Genomic DNA, 17,649 nt, shown 5'->3' with positions numbered 1-17,649 from the left:
ATAGTACTCCATGGTATACATATACCACATTTTATTAATCCATTCTTGGATTGATGGGCACTTGGGCTGTTTCCACAGCCTTGCAATTATGAATTGTGCTGCTATAAACATTCGAGTGCAGGTGTCTTTTTTGTAGAGTGTCATTGGATCATTTGGGTAGATGCCCAGCAATGGGATTGCTGGATCAAATGGTAGATTCACTTGTATCGCTTTAAGGTATCTCCATATTGCTTTCCACAGAGGTTGAACTAGTTTGCAGTCCCACCAGCAGTGTAGGAGTGCTCCTCTCTCTCCATATCCACGCCAGCATTTATTGTTTGGAGATTTTTTGATAAAGGCCATTCTCACTGGGGTTAAGTGATATCTCATTGTGGTTTTGATTTGCATTTCCCTGATGATTAGAGATGTTGAGCATCTTTTCATATGTTTGTTGGCCATTCTTCGGTCTTTAGAAAAGTTTCTGTTCAAGTCCTTTGCCCACTTTTTAATGGGGTTATTTGATTTTTTCTTCCTGCTTTTCGTGAGTTCTAAGTATATTCTAGTTATCAGTCCCTTATCGGATGCATAGGATGCAAAAATTTCTATCCCATTCTGTAGGTTGTCTGTTTACTTTCATGACTATTTCTTTGGCTGTGCAGAAGCTTCGTAGTTTGATTACGTCCCATTTATTTATTTTTGTTGCTGCTGTGATTACCTTTGGGGACTTCTTCATAAACTCTTTGGCCAGACCTATGTCTAAGAGAGTGTTTCCAACTTTTTCCTCTAGAGTTCTAATAGTTTCATCCCTTAGGTTTAAGTCTGTTATCCAGCGTGAGTTGTTTTTTGTGAGAGGTGAAAGGTGTGGGTCCTGTTTTAGCCTTCTGCAGGTGGCTATCCAGTTTTCCCAGCACCATTAATTGAAGAGGGATTCTTTTCCCCAGCGTATGTTTTTGTCTGTTTTGTCAAATATTAGATGGCTATATGAGGATGGTTTTATATCAGGATTCTCACATCTGTTCCACTGGTCCATATTCCTATTTTTGTGCCAATACCATATTGATTTAATTACTACAGCTTTGTAGTATAGCTTGATAACTGGCATATTAATGCCTCCCATTTTGTTTTTGTTGCCTAGAATTGCTTTTGATATTCGGGGTCTTCTTTGGATCCATAAGAAGTGTAAAATTATTTTTTCTATATCTGTGAAGAATGCTGATGGGATTTTAATAGGTATTGCATTGAATCTTTAGATCAGTTTTGGTAGTATAGACATTTTAATGATGTTGAGTTTGCCGATCCACGAGCATGGTATGGATTTCCATTTGTTTACATCCTCTGCTATTTCCTTCCTTAGTGTTTCATAGTTCTCCCTGTAGCGGTCTTTTACCTCCTTAGTTAAGTATATTCCTAGGCACTTTAATTTCTTCGTTGCTATTGTGAAGGGAATTGAGTCTTTGATTTGGTTCTCGATTAGATTGTTGTTGGCATATATGAATGCCTCTGATTTCTGTGTATTGATTTTGTATCCTGAGACTTTACTAAATGCATTTATCAGTCCCAGGAGTTTCTTTGTTGAATCTTTAGGGTTTTCTAAATATAATATCATATCATAAGCAAACAGTGAAAGTTTCATCTCTTCTGCCCCTATTTGGATACCTTTAATTCCACTTTCCTGTCTGATTGCTGTTGCCAAGACTTCCAGCACTATGTTGAATAGAAGTGGAGATAGTGGGCAGCCTTGTCCGGCTCCAGTTCTAAGTGGGAATGCTTTCAATTTTTCCCCATTCAGTATGATGTTGGCTATGGGTCTGTCATATATGGCTTGTGTCATTTTTAGTTTTGTCCCTTCTATGCTTATTTTATTAAATGTTCTTATCATGAAGGGGTTTTGAATTTTGTCAAAAGCTTTTTCTGCATCTATTGAAAGAATCATGTGGTCTTTGTTTTTGCTTCTGTTTATGTGGTGAATTGCATTTATAGATTTACGTATGTTGAACCATCCCTGCATCCCTGGGATGAAGCCCACTTGGTCGTGGTGGATTATTTTTTTGATAAGTGTCTGGATTCGGTTAGCTATGATTTTGTTGAAAAATTTTGCATCTATATTCATTAGGGATATTGGTCTGTAGTTTTTTTGTTTTTGTTGTTGTTACATCCTTTCCTGGTTTTGGTATAAGAGTAATATTCACTTCCTAAAAGGTGTCGGGGAGGTTTCTGTTCTTCTCGAAGTTGTAGAATAGTTTCTGCAAGATAGGTACTAGTTCTTCATTCTAAGTGTGGTAAAATTCGGGTGTGAAACTACCTGGACCGGGACTTTTCTTTTTAGGGAGATTTTTAACTGCTGTTTCTATTTCAGCTCTTGAGATTGGTCTGTTCAGGAAATCTATTTCTTCCTGGTTGAGCCTAGGGAGGCTGTGTTTTTCTAGAAATTTGTCCATTTCCTCCACGTTTTCCAGGTTGTGTGCATAAAGATTTTTGTAGTATTCATAAATTATATCTTGTATCTCCTTGGGATAAGTTGTGATATCTCCTTTTTTGTTCCTGATGGAGCTTATTAGAGATTTCTTTTTTCTGCTTTTCATTAGCTTAGCTAATGGAATGTCAATTTTATTTGTTTTTTCAAAGAAACAACATTTTGTTTTATTAATCTCCTGAATAGCTTCCCTGTTTTCAATTTCGTTTAGTACTGATTAGATCTTGTTGATTTCACTTCTTTTGCTGTGTTTGGGGTTTGTCTGTTCTTCTTTTTCCAGTTCTTTGAGTCGTTTCATTAGATTGTCTATTTGTGATCTTTTTGACTTTTGGTTATAGGTATTTATGGAGATAAACTTTCCTCTCACAACTGCTTTAGCTGTGTCCCAGAGGATTTGATAACTTGTCTCTCCATTGTCATTTTGTTCTAGATTTTTTTCATTTCCATCTTGATTTCTTCATTTATGAAATAATCATTTAGTAGGAGATTGTTTAATTTCCACGTTTTTGTGTAGAAGTGTGACTTTCTGTTAGGGTTGATTTCCACTTTTATTCCACTGTGATCTGAGAAGGTACATAGTATGATTTCTATTTTTTTAAATTTCTTGAGATTCAGTTTGTGTCCTAACATATGGTCAATATTAGAGAATGTCCCATGAGCTGATGAGAAGAACATATATTCAGTGAATATTTGGTAGAATGTCCTCTAATTGTCAGTCAGACCCAATTGTTCTAGAGTTTTGATTAAGTGAATTTTTTCTTTATTAATTTTCTGTTTGAAGGATCTGTCTTAGGCCTTCAGTGGGGAGTTGAAATCTCCGGTGATTATGGAGTTGCTATTAATCCATTTGCTTAGCTCCAGTAAAGTTTGATACCAAAACCAGGAAAGGATGTCACAAAAAAAGAAAACTACAGACCAATATCCCTAATGAATATAGATGCAAAAATTTTCAACAAAATCTTAGCTAACTGAATCCAGACACTTATCAAAAAAATAATCCACCACAACCAAGTGAGCTTCATCCCAGGGATGCAGGGATGGTTCAACATACGTAAATCTACAAATGCAATTCCGAACATAAACAGAGGCAAAAACAAAGACCACATGATTCTTTCAATAGATGCAGAAAAAGGTTTTGACAAAATTCAACACCCTTTCATGATATGAACACTTAAGAAAATAGGCATAGAAGGGACATACCTAAAAATGATACAAGCCATATATGGCAGACCCATAGCCAACATCATACTGAATGGGGAAAAATTGAAATCATTCCCACTTAGAACTGGAGCCAGACAAGGCTGCCCACTATCTCCACTTCTGTTCAACATAGTGCTGGAAGTCTTGGCTACAACAATCAGACAGGAAAGTCGAATCAAAGGTATCCAAATAGGGGCAGAAGAGATGAAACTTTCACTGTTTGCTAATGATATGATATTGTATCCAGAGAACACCAAAGATTCAACCAAGAATCTCCTGGAACTGATCAATGAATTTAGTAAAGTATCAGGATACAAAATCAATACACAGAAATCAGAAGCATTCATATATGCCAACAACAATCTAATCGAGAACCAAATCAAAGTCTCAATTCCCTTCACAATAGCAACAAAGGAATTAAAATACCTAGGAATATACTTGACCAAGGACGTAAAAGACCTCTACAGGGAGAACTATGAAACGTTGAGGAAGGAAATAGCACAGTATGTAAACAAATTGAAATCCATACCATGCTCGTGGATCAGCAGACTCAATATCATCAAAATGTCTATACTACCCAAACTGATCCAGAGATTCAATGCAATACCTATTGAAATCCCATCAGCATTCTTCACAAATATAGAAAAAATAATTTTACGCTTCGTATGAAACCAAAGAAGACCCCGAATATCAAAAGCAATTCTAGGCAACAAAAACAAAATGGGAGGCATTAATATGCCAGATATCAAACTATACTACAAAGCTGTAGTAATTTAATCCATATGGCATTGGAACAAAAATAGGAATATGGACCAGTGGAACAGATGTGAGAATCCCGATATAAAACCATCCTCATATAGCCATCTAATATTTGACAAAGCAGACAAAAACATACGCTGGGGAAAAGAATCCCTCTTCAATAAATGGTGCTGGGAAAACTGGATAGCCACCTGTAGAAAGCTAAAACAGGACCCACACCTTTCACCTCTCACAAAAACCAACTCACGCTGGATAACAGACTTAAACCTAAGGGATGAAACTATTAGAACTCTAGAGGAAAAAGTTGGAAACACTCTCCTAGACATCGGCCTGGGCAAAGAGTTTATGAAGATGTCCCCAAAGGCAATCACAGCAGCAACAAAAATAAATAAATGGGACATGATCAAACTACAAAGCTTCTGCACAGCCAAAGAAATAGTCATGAAATTAAACAGACAACCTACAGAATGGGAGAAAATTTTTGCATCCTATGCATCCGATAAGGGACTGATAACTAGAATATACTTAGAACTCATGAAAAGCAGGAAGAAAAAATCAAATAACCCCATTAAAAAGTGGGCAAAGGACTTGAACAGAAACTTTTCTAAAGAAGACAGAAGAATGGCCAACAAACATATGAAAAAATGCTCAACATCTCTAATCATCAGGGAAATGCAAAACAAAACCACAATGAGATATCACTTAACCCCAGTGAGAATGGCCTTTATCAAAAAATCTCCAAACAATAAATGCTGGCGTGGATGCGGAGAGAGAGGAACACTCCTACACTGCTGGTGGGACTGCAAACTAGTTCAACCTCTGTGGAAAGCAATATGAAGATATCTTAAAGCGATACAAGTGATTCTACCATTTGATCCAGCATTCCCATTGCTAGGCATCCACCCAAAAGATCTAATGACACTCTACAAAAAAGACACCTGCACTCGAATGTTTATAGCAGCACAATTCATAATTGCAAGGTTGTGGAAACAGCCCAAGTGCCCATCAATCCAAGAATGGATTAATAAAATGTGGTATATGTATACCATGGAGTACTATTCAGCTCTAAGAAATGGTGACATAGCACATCTTATATTTTCCTGGTTAGAGCTGGAACCCATACTATTAAGTGAAGTTTCCCACGAATGGAAAAACAAGCACCACATATACTCACCAGCATATTAGTATTAACTGAACAGCACCTAAGTGGTCGCATAGGTACTACAGTAATAGGGTATTGAGGAGGTGGAAGGGGGGAGGCGGGCAGGTATATACATACATAATGAGTGAGATGTGCACCATCTGGGGGATGGTCATGATGGAGACTCAGACTTTTGGGGGGATGGGGGGAAATGGTCATTTATTGAAACCTTAAAATCTGTACCCCCATAATATGCCGAAATAAACAAAAAATGGGGGCATGCCCTTTGCAAAGCTAACAGAGCTGGATTTTTCATTGGTAGTTTTTAGGCAATGGTGATATCAAATCACATAAGGGAACTATGGGCAAAGGGAACAAAAAGAAGGTGCTGAGGAAGGATATTTTGCCCTTGAAAAGGACATAAGAACCGTTTGAGAACCTTTCTACGTACCTCTATTAGGGCACTTGTTATTTGAGCAAGGATGAATGCTTTCTTGCAATCATCCAGCTGATCAGAAAATAGAAGGCCAACAGGAATCTCCTGCCAATTTCCCAATCACATACCCAAATCAAATGAAAACAATAGCAAACTCAGGCCCAAATGCTAAATTTGAGAAAGCATTTCACTCCATAATTAAATCCAGGCCTATTTTACTATTTGATGTTACATATCAGGAGTTGTAGGATGTATTACTGAATTTTGAAGCATAGCATTTGATTAACAGGCATAATAATCTTAAAAGACAAAAATAGAAACCCAAAGACTATAAGAAAGCAACAAAACCACACTTTGTGCCTAATCAGAAGGTTTCTAAAATAGTATTCAGCACTTGATAAGTTTTCAAGTATTTCTGTATTAATTAATTAATGTAATCCAGCAAACCAGTGAGCAGTTGATTATGGTTTGCTGACCAGAGCCTAATCAATGCAGAAGCCATTTTATTTTATATAAAACCACACTTGTGTCAATTTTCTGCTTTACACTTTATTGCTGCATAGATTCACCCCAATTGCATTTCACAGATCAGATTAATATATCAATATTAATAAGAGAAGTTAGATTCCAAACTAGTCAGCAAACGACTAGTTTGCTAGTCAGTCTGGATGACTAGCTAAGAATTAAAAAGGAGCTCTGCATTTTCCTGTATCCAGAAGCCATACACAGAAGAGAGCTTTGTCCTGGTTACAAATCTGACAATGTGGGAGAAATTTGCTAAAGTAGCTTTTGCACATGCAGTGGCATCAACAACTGCTATTGAACATTTGCCACCTTCCCTGCTGCTGCTGAGGCTTAGGATTAGATGCAGGGAGACCAGTAACCCTCACAACTTCATCTTTGGCATGGCAGGCAGGCAGGAACCAAGCAGCATGGCACAGGGAGAAGAAATCTTTGAAATCATCAATTTAAAGGCCCTGCCTTTAATTCTCAATTCTGAAGGGGAGGAGAGTAAACAGGACTCAAAGTCAAAAAGTCAGTGATGGCTCCTCACAGAGAGAGAGGGAAGAGAGTGTGAGAGAGAGAGAGAGAGAGAGAGAGAGAGAGAGAGAGAGAGAGAGAGAGCGAGCAATTGAGTGTGCGCCTTTGGGAGCAGGTTGGTTAGAGAGGGAGACTCCTCTGATGGAGAGCATGTGGGAAGCAAGTGAGGTTTTGTTACTATAGCACACAATTTTTTTAACTTGAGCACTGTGAGCATTTGGGGCTGAATATGTTTTTGTTTCAGAGGGCTTTCCTGTGAATTATAGGATGTTTAATAGCATCCCTGGCCCTTACTCACTAGATGCCAATAGCACCTTCCCCCATTAGGACAACAAAAATGTCTCCAGACATTGCCAAGTGTCTGCTAGGGAGCAAAATTACCCTGGTTCAGAACCACTGGTATAGCAATGATACACAATGACACTTTTAGCAGCCTGCAATTTGGATTTTATTGTACCATATGTGTCATAATTCACCTCTGTTATGGGTTGAATTGTTACTCCCCCAAAATATATGTCGGATTCCTAACTCCCAGTACCTCAGAATATGTCCTTATTTGGAAATAGTATCTTTGTAGATATAATGAGTTAAGATGAGGTCATACTGGTGTAGGGTGGGGCCCTAATCCAACATGATTAATGTCCTGATAAGAAAATGGTCCTTAAAAGACAGAGACACCAACAGGAAGAATGCCATGTGATGGCAGAGGGAGAGATTGTAGTGAACACCATAAAAAGGCATGCTAAGAGAAAATGCCCACCAACACCTTGAGTTTGGACATGTGGCCTCCAGAACTTTCAGATGATACATTTCTGTTGCTTAAGCTGCCAAGTTTGTGTGGTACTATGTTATGAGAGCTCTAGAAAACTATTATAATATGCCCTCCTGCCTAAAGTTGATCTCTTAACAAAGTCACATTGCAGGGAAATGTTTTTAGGACCAGTACACTGAACTCCAGGTAAGAATTTGGCCTTCAGGAGCAATCTGTCAGAGGCCCACCAGCTCTCTCTCAGCCACTTTGCTCATCTCTCCTTAAATCACTTCGTCCCTGAAACGAGGCTGAGGGGTACGTTGAAAGGCCTCATATTAAAGGTAAATGGCAAACACAAACAAACTCTGTTGGTGTGTCCATTCCTATCCTTCATCCTTCCCTGCATCTTATATGATTCTTTCACCTAAAACCAAAATGCTGGGGCAGTAGAGCAAGCACTCCATGTTAATCTATGAGAAACTAAAATCCATTCACTTTTCCATACTTATATGTCAAAGGGTGTCTAAGTTAGTTAGGATATTGAGCTGTTGGCGTGTCTCTTTTTTTTCAGCTTTCTTTCCTGAAAAGTGCAGCTCAGAGCAAAAACATCACATCATACACCTTAAACACAATCTTATTTGTCAATTCTACCTCAATAAAGCTGGAATTTTTTTTTTAAATAAAAGACATATGAAACTAAAGAAAAAAATTAAGTCTGGAGACTATGGCATATTCAGAACTCCTAGCCCTTGGATTCAAGTTATCCCCAGGGGTTGGGCGTATCTGCAGCTTTGAGAACCAAGTCCAGGGAATTCAGGCAGAGGAAAGGGGAAGCCAGGGTGGGAGTCAGCAGACCCTTGGAGTCAACAAGCTCTCCCAGCCTCCACCAAACTTGTGGCCTGTGTCCAGCTGTTCTCTTAATTTAACTTTTAGTCTGCCTTGGAGAGGCTAGCTGGGCACATGGCCAAACTTGCAGTTTCAAAGTGGAATAGAAGTGGCAGTAGGAGTAATTATGTGGAACAAAAGCTTTATTTTTCTTTCCTGCGGAGTAGGAACACATGATAACACCTACCATTTCATATCTGCCTTTGATGTGCCAGGTGCTTCACAGACTTGTTAATGGAACCCTGACAACTGTCCTTGGGAGATGGAGCTTATTATGCCTGTATTTAGGTGACATAACTGAGCCTCAGAAAGGTAAAGGGGTTTTCTTGAAGTTTGCACAACTACAAGGAGCAGGGGCCAATTTGAATCTAGATCTTTCCTTGTTACCACATTGCTCCTCTCCATTGAGCCCTTACCTCTCTTGTAAGGCCTAGAGGTCCTGCTGAGGGAAGCTGCCAGAGAACCTGGATGTGGTAAGCAGAACAATATCCCCAGCAAAAATGTCCTTATGTTCTAACCCCAAGAACTTGTAAACATGTTACCTTATATAGCATTAAGTCTTGAATTATGTCCTCTCAAAATATTTGTTCATGTCCTAAGCCCAAGTATCTCAGAAAGTGACCCTATTTGGGAATGGGGTTGCTGCAGATATAGTTAAGTTCAGATGAGGTCATATTGGAGTAAGGTGGGCCCATAACCCAATATGACTTGTGTCCTTATAAGAAGAGAGACATTTGGACACAGGGACATACATAGAAGAGAAAGCCATGTGATAATAATGGAGGCAGAGATTGAAGTGCTACAGCTGCAAGGCAAGCAACACCCGTGACTAGCAGAAGCAGAAAGAGGTAAGGAAAAAACCTCTCCTAGAGCCATTGAAGGCAGCATAGAGCCCTACAAACATTAATTTTGGACCTCCAGCCTCCAGAACTGTGAGAGAATACATTTATGTTGTTTTAAGGCACCCATTTTTTGGTATTTTGATATGGCAGCCTCAAGAAACTAATACACATGGCAAAAGGGATTTTGCTGATGTGGTTTAGGGTAGAAACCTTGAGATAGGGTGATTATCCTGGTTTCCCAGGGTGGGCCCAACATATTTACAAGGGTCCTCATAAGAGGGAGGAAAAAAGGTCAGAGTCAGAGAGATTTGAAGATGTTATGCTGCTGGCTTTGAAGATAAAGGAGGGGGCTGTGAGCCAAGCAATATGGGCAGCCTCTAGAAACTGACAAAGATGAAAAAATGGATGCTCCTCTGTAGCTTCCAGAAAGAACATGGATTTGCCAACACCTTAATTTTAGTCCATTGAGACCCATTTTGGACTTCTGACCTCAAAAACTATAAGATAATAATTTTGTGTTGCTGTAAGCCATTAAAATTTTGGTAATTTGTTAACAGCAGCTACAAGTGATGAATGCAATGGAAACCTGGCAGCCTTGCCTATGGCCAGCCCTCAGCATCCAGCTGTACTCTTGGACATTGAGGTTGGAATGAGGACCTGCACCATTTCATTCATACATCTCTGGGTATATGCTATCAAAAAGAATCAAATATGTTTCTAAATCAGATGTTTCTTCAGATACTGACAATAATATAAAAAATATGAAAAAAGAAAGGATAGTACAAGATGAATGAAAGTAAATGTATGATTGATAGGGAAACCTAATATTTGTAGAGAGCTTTACATGTTACAAAATATTTTCTCCCATGTAATTTCATTTCATTTTTATAAGGGCACAAACTGTAATACAGGGCAAAGATCCCAGCTGATGGATGAGAAAACTGAGTTTCAGAGAGGTTAAATTACTTACTCAAGGTCCCAACGTTAGTAAGTGGAAGAGGTGGGACTTGAAGACAAAGGTCCTTATTCTAAGTACAAACCTTTCCTACCTTCTCCTGGCAATCTAGTAATTTGTTTCGAAAATGATCATGTAGTAGATACACATTTCATAGACCACAAAACTCAGTTATACAACCTGGTTCACTGTTTCTATAAATGAACTTATCTTCTTTATTAAGTCCTGAATCTGCTGGATAACACAAAGTGTATGCTGGTCACTTTCAGATCACTTAAGTCACTTCAGATCTTGGCTCACAACAGGGTCCTCCTCCTATTTTCTTCCCTAGACTGCCACATCAATTATATGGGGTTTATAAAACTTTATGATGTGGGGAAAGGGAGGGTGACACCAGCCTCTGCTCTGATGTACACCATCCACTATGGTTCTTGTCCACTGTCAACTCCATGTAACATCCTCTAAGACAATTGTGCGCCTACCTAGTTTCACACTATGTGGTCCATTTATCCAACATTGCCCCCTCCTCACAACAACATGACTCTTTTGGGCCTACCAGCTCATACTTTCTTTTAGGAGTAGGGGGAAATCTTCCTGCTCTCTCTCCCTCACACTGTTTGAGGTTGTATCAAGGTCCAGTTTTGCCTTTGACATCTCCAGCAGTTATCTGTACTGTTCCCATGCTGTGGTGGTGCAGGGAACTCCTGCCATGCTTCAAAAGCTGAAATTTAAGAGAATAATATTCCCATGTTTCTCTTCTCTACATCTCCTCAGCAACAGTCCTAACCTGAAGGCTGTGTGTGGAATTATCTAGCTGTTTAGGCTTGAGGTACAAGAATGTGTTGGTATGGGAAAACATCAATGAATATTTCAAACTATTCTACCACCAAGTCATCTTAACTCAATTATCAGCTATGTGGAAATGTGTTAGGGTTTGGGAAGTTTTCCAAGACTACATATGAAAAAATGCTGACCTCAGAATAGTTAAATAGTTGATGTTGTCTACACATAATTTAATGACAGTTATATCTTGGAGAAGTTACTTAATTTCACTTAGCCTCAGTTGCTGTCTGTAAAATGGGGATTGTCAGGATCAGATCCAGGTTTTGTGAGGTCAAAACCTTATACTATTTGGGGACATTCTAAAAGAAAATTCATTTAAAAATTACAAAAACAAAATTAGGTGTAAGAAAAAATGTTTGAATCCAGCTAACCCAACTCTGGGGTAATAACAACCTTTGGGGATCTACCTCAAGTTTAGTGAGGAGCACAGAGATAATGGATGTGAAAGTGCTTTGTAAAGTGTTATGTGTGGTATGCCTACAAAATTGGAATAAACTTTAGAATGGTCATGGACAATCAGGGTGTGAGTAATTGCATATAAGAAAATCTAAATGTCTTACAGATAATCCACATTATGGATTTTTCTTGTGATTCTCTTCAGGCTAAATAAAGTTTCTGGGTTTTTTTTTTTTAAGCTTCAAATCTTTTAATGCCAAGATTGTGGATGTCTTTTTTATTAGCATATTATAGGGGTACAAATGTTAAGATTATACATATTGTGCATGCCCCCTCCCCCCTCGAGTAAGAGCTTCAAGCGTGTCCATCTCCCAAACGTTGCACATCTTACTCGTTGCGGTTGTATACACCCATCCCTTCCTCCCCCCTCCCACCCACCTGAGACCAGATAAATGTTACTCCTATGTGTCCACTTAGGTGTTGTTCCGTTAATATCAATTTGCTGGTGAGTACATGTGGTGCTTCTTTTTCTATTCTTGAGATACTTCACTTAGTAGTATGGGTTCCAGCTGTATCCAGGATTATACAAGAGGTGGTATATCACCATTGTTTCTTAAAGCTGAGTAGTATTCCATGGTATACATATACCACATTTTATTAATCCACTCATGAATTGATGGGCACTTGGGTTGTTTCACAGCTTTGCAATTGTGAATTGTGCTGCTATACATATTCGAGTGCAGGTGTCTTTTTCATAAAGTGAATTTGATCTTTTGGGTAGATGCCCAGGAGTGGAATTGCTGGATCAAATGGTAGATCTTCTTGTATCGTTTTGAGGTATCTCCATATTGCTTTCCACAGAGGTTGAACTATTTTGCAGTCCCACCAGCAGTGTAGGAGTGTTCCTATCTTCCCGCATCCATGCCAGCATTTTTTGTTTGGGGACTTTTTGATAGAGGCCATTCTCACTGGAGTTAAGTGATATCTCATTGTAGTTTTGATTTGCATTTCTCTGATGATTAGAGATGATGAGCATTTTTTCATATGTTTGTTGGCCATTATTCTGTCTTCTTTTGAAAAGTTTCTGTTCATGTCCTTTGCCCATTTTTTGATAGGGTTGTTTGATTTTTTCTTGCTGATTTTCCTGAGTTCTAAATAGATTCTCGTTATCAGCCCTTTATCAGATGTGTAGCTTGTAAAAATTTTCTCCCATTCTGTGGCTTGTCTGTTTGCTCTCTTGACAGTTTCTTTGGCTGTGCAGAAGCTTTTTAATTTGATCAGGTACCATTTGTTTATTTTTGTTGCTGTTGTGATTGCCTTTGGGGTCTTCTTCATAAATTCTTTGCCTAGACGAATATCTAGAAGAGTATTTCCAACATTTTCCTCTAGAATTCTAATAGTTTCACACCTAAGGCACAAGTCTGTTACCCAGCGTGAGTTGATTTTTGTGAGAGGTGAGAGGTGTGGGACTTGTTTCAGTCTTCTACATGTGGCTATCCAGTTTTCCCTGCACCATTTATTGAATAAGGATTCTTTTCCCCAGTGTATGTTTTTGTCTGCTTTGTTGAAGATTAGTTGGCTATATGAGGATGGTTTTATATCTGGGGTCTCTGTTCTGTTTCACTGGTCAATGTCCCTATTCTGGTGCAAGTTGTAAACAGTTTTAATTACTATAGCCTTGTAGTATAGTTTGAAGTCTGGTGAATTGATACCTCCTATTTTGTTTTTATTGCCTAGGATTGATTTTGCTATATGGGGTCTTCTCTGGTTCCATACGAAGCATAAAATTATTTTTTCTATATCTGTGAAAAATGATGATGGTATTTTGCTAGGGATTGCACTGACTTTGTAGGTCACTTTGGGTAGTATAAACATTTTAACAATGTTGATTCTGCTGACCCATGAACATGATATATTCTTCCATCTGTTTATGTCCTCTGCTATTTCCTTCTTCAGTGTTTCATAGTTCTCCCTGTAGAGGTCTTTTACCTCCTTAGTTAAATATATTCCAAGGTACTTTATTTTCTTTGTTGCTATTTTGAAAGGAATTGAGTCTTTGATTTTGTTCTCACTTTTAGTTTTGTTGGCGTATATGAATGCCTCTGATTTTTGTGCATTGATTTTGTATCCTGAGACTTTACCAAATTCATTGATCAGATCAAGTAGTCTCTTGGTTGAATCCTTGGGGTTTTCTAGGTATAATATCATGTCATCAGTGAAGAGTAAGAGTTTGATCTCTTCTGGTCCCATTTGGACACCCTTAATTCCGCTCTCTTGTCTGATTGCTGCAGCGAGGACTCCCAACACTATGTTGAACAGAAGTGGAGTTAGTGGGTAAACTTGTCTTATTCCAGTTCTAAGTGAGAATGCTTTCAATTTTTCCCCATTCAGTATGATATTGGCTGTGGGCTTGTCATATATGGCTTGTATCATTTTTAGGTAAGCCCCATCTATGCCTATTTTGTTGAGCATTCTTATCATAAAAGGGTGTTGAATTTTGTCAAATGCTTTCTCTGCATCTATTGAGAGGATTGTATGGTCTTTGTTTTTGCTTGTGTTTATATGGCGAATTACATTTATAGATTTGCATAGGTTGAGCCATCTCTGCATCCCTGGGTTGGAGCCCACTTGTTTGTGATGAATTATTTTCTTGACAAGCACCTGGATTCGATTGGCTAGGATTTTGTTGATAATTTTTGCATCTATGTTCATAACGGATATTGGTCTGTAGTTTTCTTTTTTTGTTGTTGCATCCTTTCCTGGTTTTGGTATCCGGGTTATGTTGGCCTCATAAAATGTGTCTGGGAAGTTTCCATTCTTCTCGATGTTGTGGAATAATTTCTGCAGGATAGGCACCAGTTCTTCTTTGTAGGTGTGGTAAAATTATGGTGTGAAACCATCTGGTCCTGGACTTTTCTTTTTAGGAAGGTTTTTTATTGCTCTTTCAATTTCAGTACTTGATATTGGTCTTTTCAGGAATTCTATTTCTTCCTGGTTGAGCCTAGGGAGACTGTGTGTTTCTATGAAATTGTCCATTTCCTCTACATTTTCCAGTTGGTGTGCATAGAGGTTTTTGTAATATTCATAAATTATATCTTGTATCTCCGTGGCATCAGTTGTGATTTCTCCTTTCTTGTTCGTGATGGAGCTTATTAGAGATTTTTCTTTTCGGCCTTTCATTAGTCTAGCCAATGGTGTGTCAGTTGTGTTCATTTTTTCCAAGAACCACCTTTTTGTTTTATTAATCTTCTGTATAGTTTCCTTGTTGTCAATTTCATTTAGTTCTGATTTGATCTTAATGATTTCACTTCTTTTGCTGGGTTTGGGGTTGGTCTGTTCCTCTTTTTTCAGCTCTTTGAGTCATTTCGTTAGATGGTCTATTTGTGATCTTTTTGACTTTCGGTTATAGGCATTTATGGAGATAAACTTTCCTCTCAGGACTGCTTTATCTGTGTCCCACAGGTTTTGGTAACTTGTGTCACCTTTGTCGTTTAGTTCAATTAAAGAAAAGTCAATATTGTGGGGAAAAGCCCAGATGAAAATAAGAGAATTAAATAAAAGAGAATAAGGAGATAAAACAATGATTAATACACATAAAAAGTTATTAGAGCCTAGAGTTTTTCTTTTCCCCCCAACTTTATTGAGCTATAATTGTTAAATAAAAATTGTGTTATATTTAAAAAAAAGAAAATTTAAATGATCTCTTTTCTGAGGAATATTCCATGTTACTCTTGGAAATGATAATTTGAATGTAAAAAGGAAATCCATTAAAAACGGGCCTTCAAAATTATAGACTTAAAAGAGATTGAGCTGAAGCTAAGAGAAATTAAACTATTTTATAATAAGCATAGTGAAAAGAAAAATGGGTAGGTTTGGGTAGGTATCAGTGCCTTTTCTCTATGTAATGAACCCCAGCATTTTTTCAGAATTGAAATGTGGTGAAGTCAACCTGGAATTGAGAGACAGGATAATCAAGTTCAAGTCTGGCTTTCCTCCAACTCACTGTGTGACTTGGAGCTGGTGTCTTATTTGACCTGGACCTCATTTTCTTACATGTAAAATGAAATGATGTAGTCACAAAAAACTGGAAGCAACCAAGGCATCCTTCAGTAGGTCAGGGGATAATAAACTGCGGTACATCCAGTCAATGGACTATTATTTATCACTAAAAGAAACGATCTATCAAGCCTTGTAAAGACACAGAGGAACTTTAAATGCATAATATTAAGTGAAAGAAGCCAATCTGAAAAGGCTACATACTGTAAGATACCAATTATATGATATCATGGGAAAGGAAAAACTATGGAGACAGTAAAAATATCAGTGGCTGCCAGGAGTTTGAGGGGAAGGAAGGAGGGATGAATAGGAGGCATACAGGGGATTTTTAGGGCAGTGTAACTATTCCGTATGATATTATAATGATAGATATATGTCATTATGCATTTGTCAAAATCTACTCAACTAAAATAATGTACACTATAGACTTTAGTTAATAATATATTAATATAAATATTAATAAACTGTAACAAATGTACCATAAAAATGTATAATGTTAGTGATGGAAAATGAAATGATGATATTAGATAGCCCCCAAAGATTCTTATTCATCGATTTTTTAAAATTTTATAATGATGACTGAATTGGTTTGTTATAAGTGATAATTTCTAATTATAAATAACTTAAGGAATACAAAAAAGTGCAAAAGGTTAGAAAATCACCTTAAAAGTCCAGTATTTCTTTTTTTGTTTTTGTTTTTTATATTTTAGCATATTATGGAGGTACAAGTGTTAAGGTTACTTATATTACCCATGCCCCCTTCCCCCTTGAGTAAGAGCCTCAAGTGTGACCATCCCCCAAACATTGCACATCTTACTCGTTGTGGTTGTATACACCCATCCCCTCTTCCCCCCTCCCACCCTCCCGACACCCGATAAATGTTACTCCTATATGTCCACTTGGGTGTTGATCCGTTAATACCAATTTGCTGGTGAGTACATGTGGTGCTTGCTTTTCCATTCTTGAGATACTTCACTTAATAGAATGGGTTCCAGCTGTATCCAGGAATATACAAGAGGTGCTATATCACCATTGTTTCTTAAAGCTGAGTAGTATTCCATGGTATACATATACCACATTTTATTACTCCACTCATGAATTGATGGGCACTTGGATTGTTTCCATAGCTTTGCAATTGTGAATTGTGATGCTATAAACATTTATAACCATGTGAATATGAGATGAACATAATCTTAATGGCTCTATACATTGAAGAATGTAGAGACAGACACACAGAAACCCCTTACATTCCCCTTATATTAAAATACACTCATACCAGCGTGAGTTGGTTTTTGTGAGAGGTGAAAGGTGTGGGTCCTGTTTTAGCCTTCTACAGGTGGCTATCCAGTTTTCCCAGCACCATTTATTGAAGAGGGATTCTTTTCCCCAGCGTATGTTTTTGTCTGCTTTGTCAAAGATGAGATGGCTATATGAGGATGGTTTTATATCAGGATTCTCACATCTGTTCCACTGGTCAATATTCCTGTTTTTGTGCCAATACAATATTGTTTTAATTACTACAGCTTTGTAGTATAGTTTGATATCTGGCATATTAATGCCTCCCATTTTGTTTTTGTTGCCTAGAATTGCTCTTGATATTCGGGGTCTTCTTTGGTTCCATACGAAGCGTAAAATTATTTTTTCTATATCTGTGAAGAATGCTGATGGGATTTTAATAGGTATTGCATTGAATCTGTAGATCAGTTTGGGTAGTATAGACATTTTGATGATATTGAGTCTGCCGATCCACGAGCATGGTATGGATTTTCATCTGTTTACATCCTCTGCTATTTCCTTCCTCAGTGTTTCATAGTTCTCCCTGTAGAGGTCTTTTACCTCTTTGGTTAAATATATTCCTAGGTACTTTAATTTCTTTGTTGCTATTGTGAAGG

This window comes from Microcebus murinus, chromosome X, assembly GCF_040939455.1.
Source record: "Microcebus murinus isolate Inina chromosome X, M.murinus_Inina_mat1.0, whole genome shotgun sequence".
Classification (NCBI taxonomy): domain Eukaryota; kingdom Metazoa; phylum Chordata; class Mammalia; order Primates; family Cheirogaleidae; genus Microcebus; species Microcebus murinus.
This window is presented reverse-complemented; position numbering follows the sequence as displayed.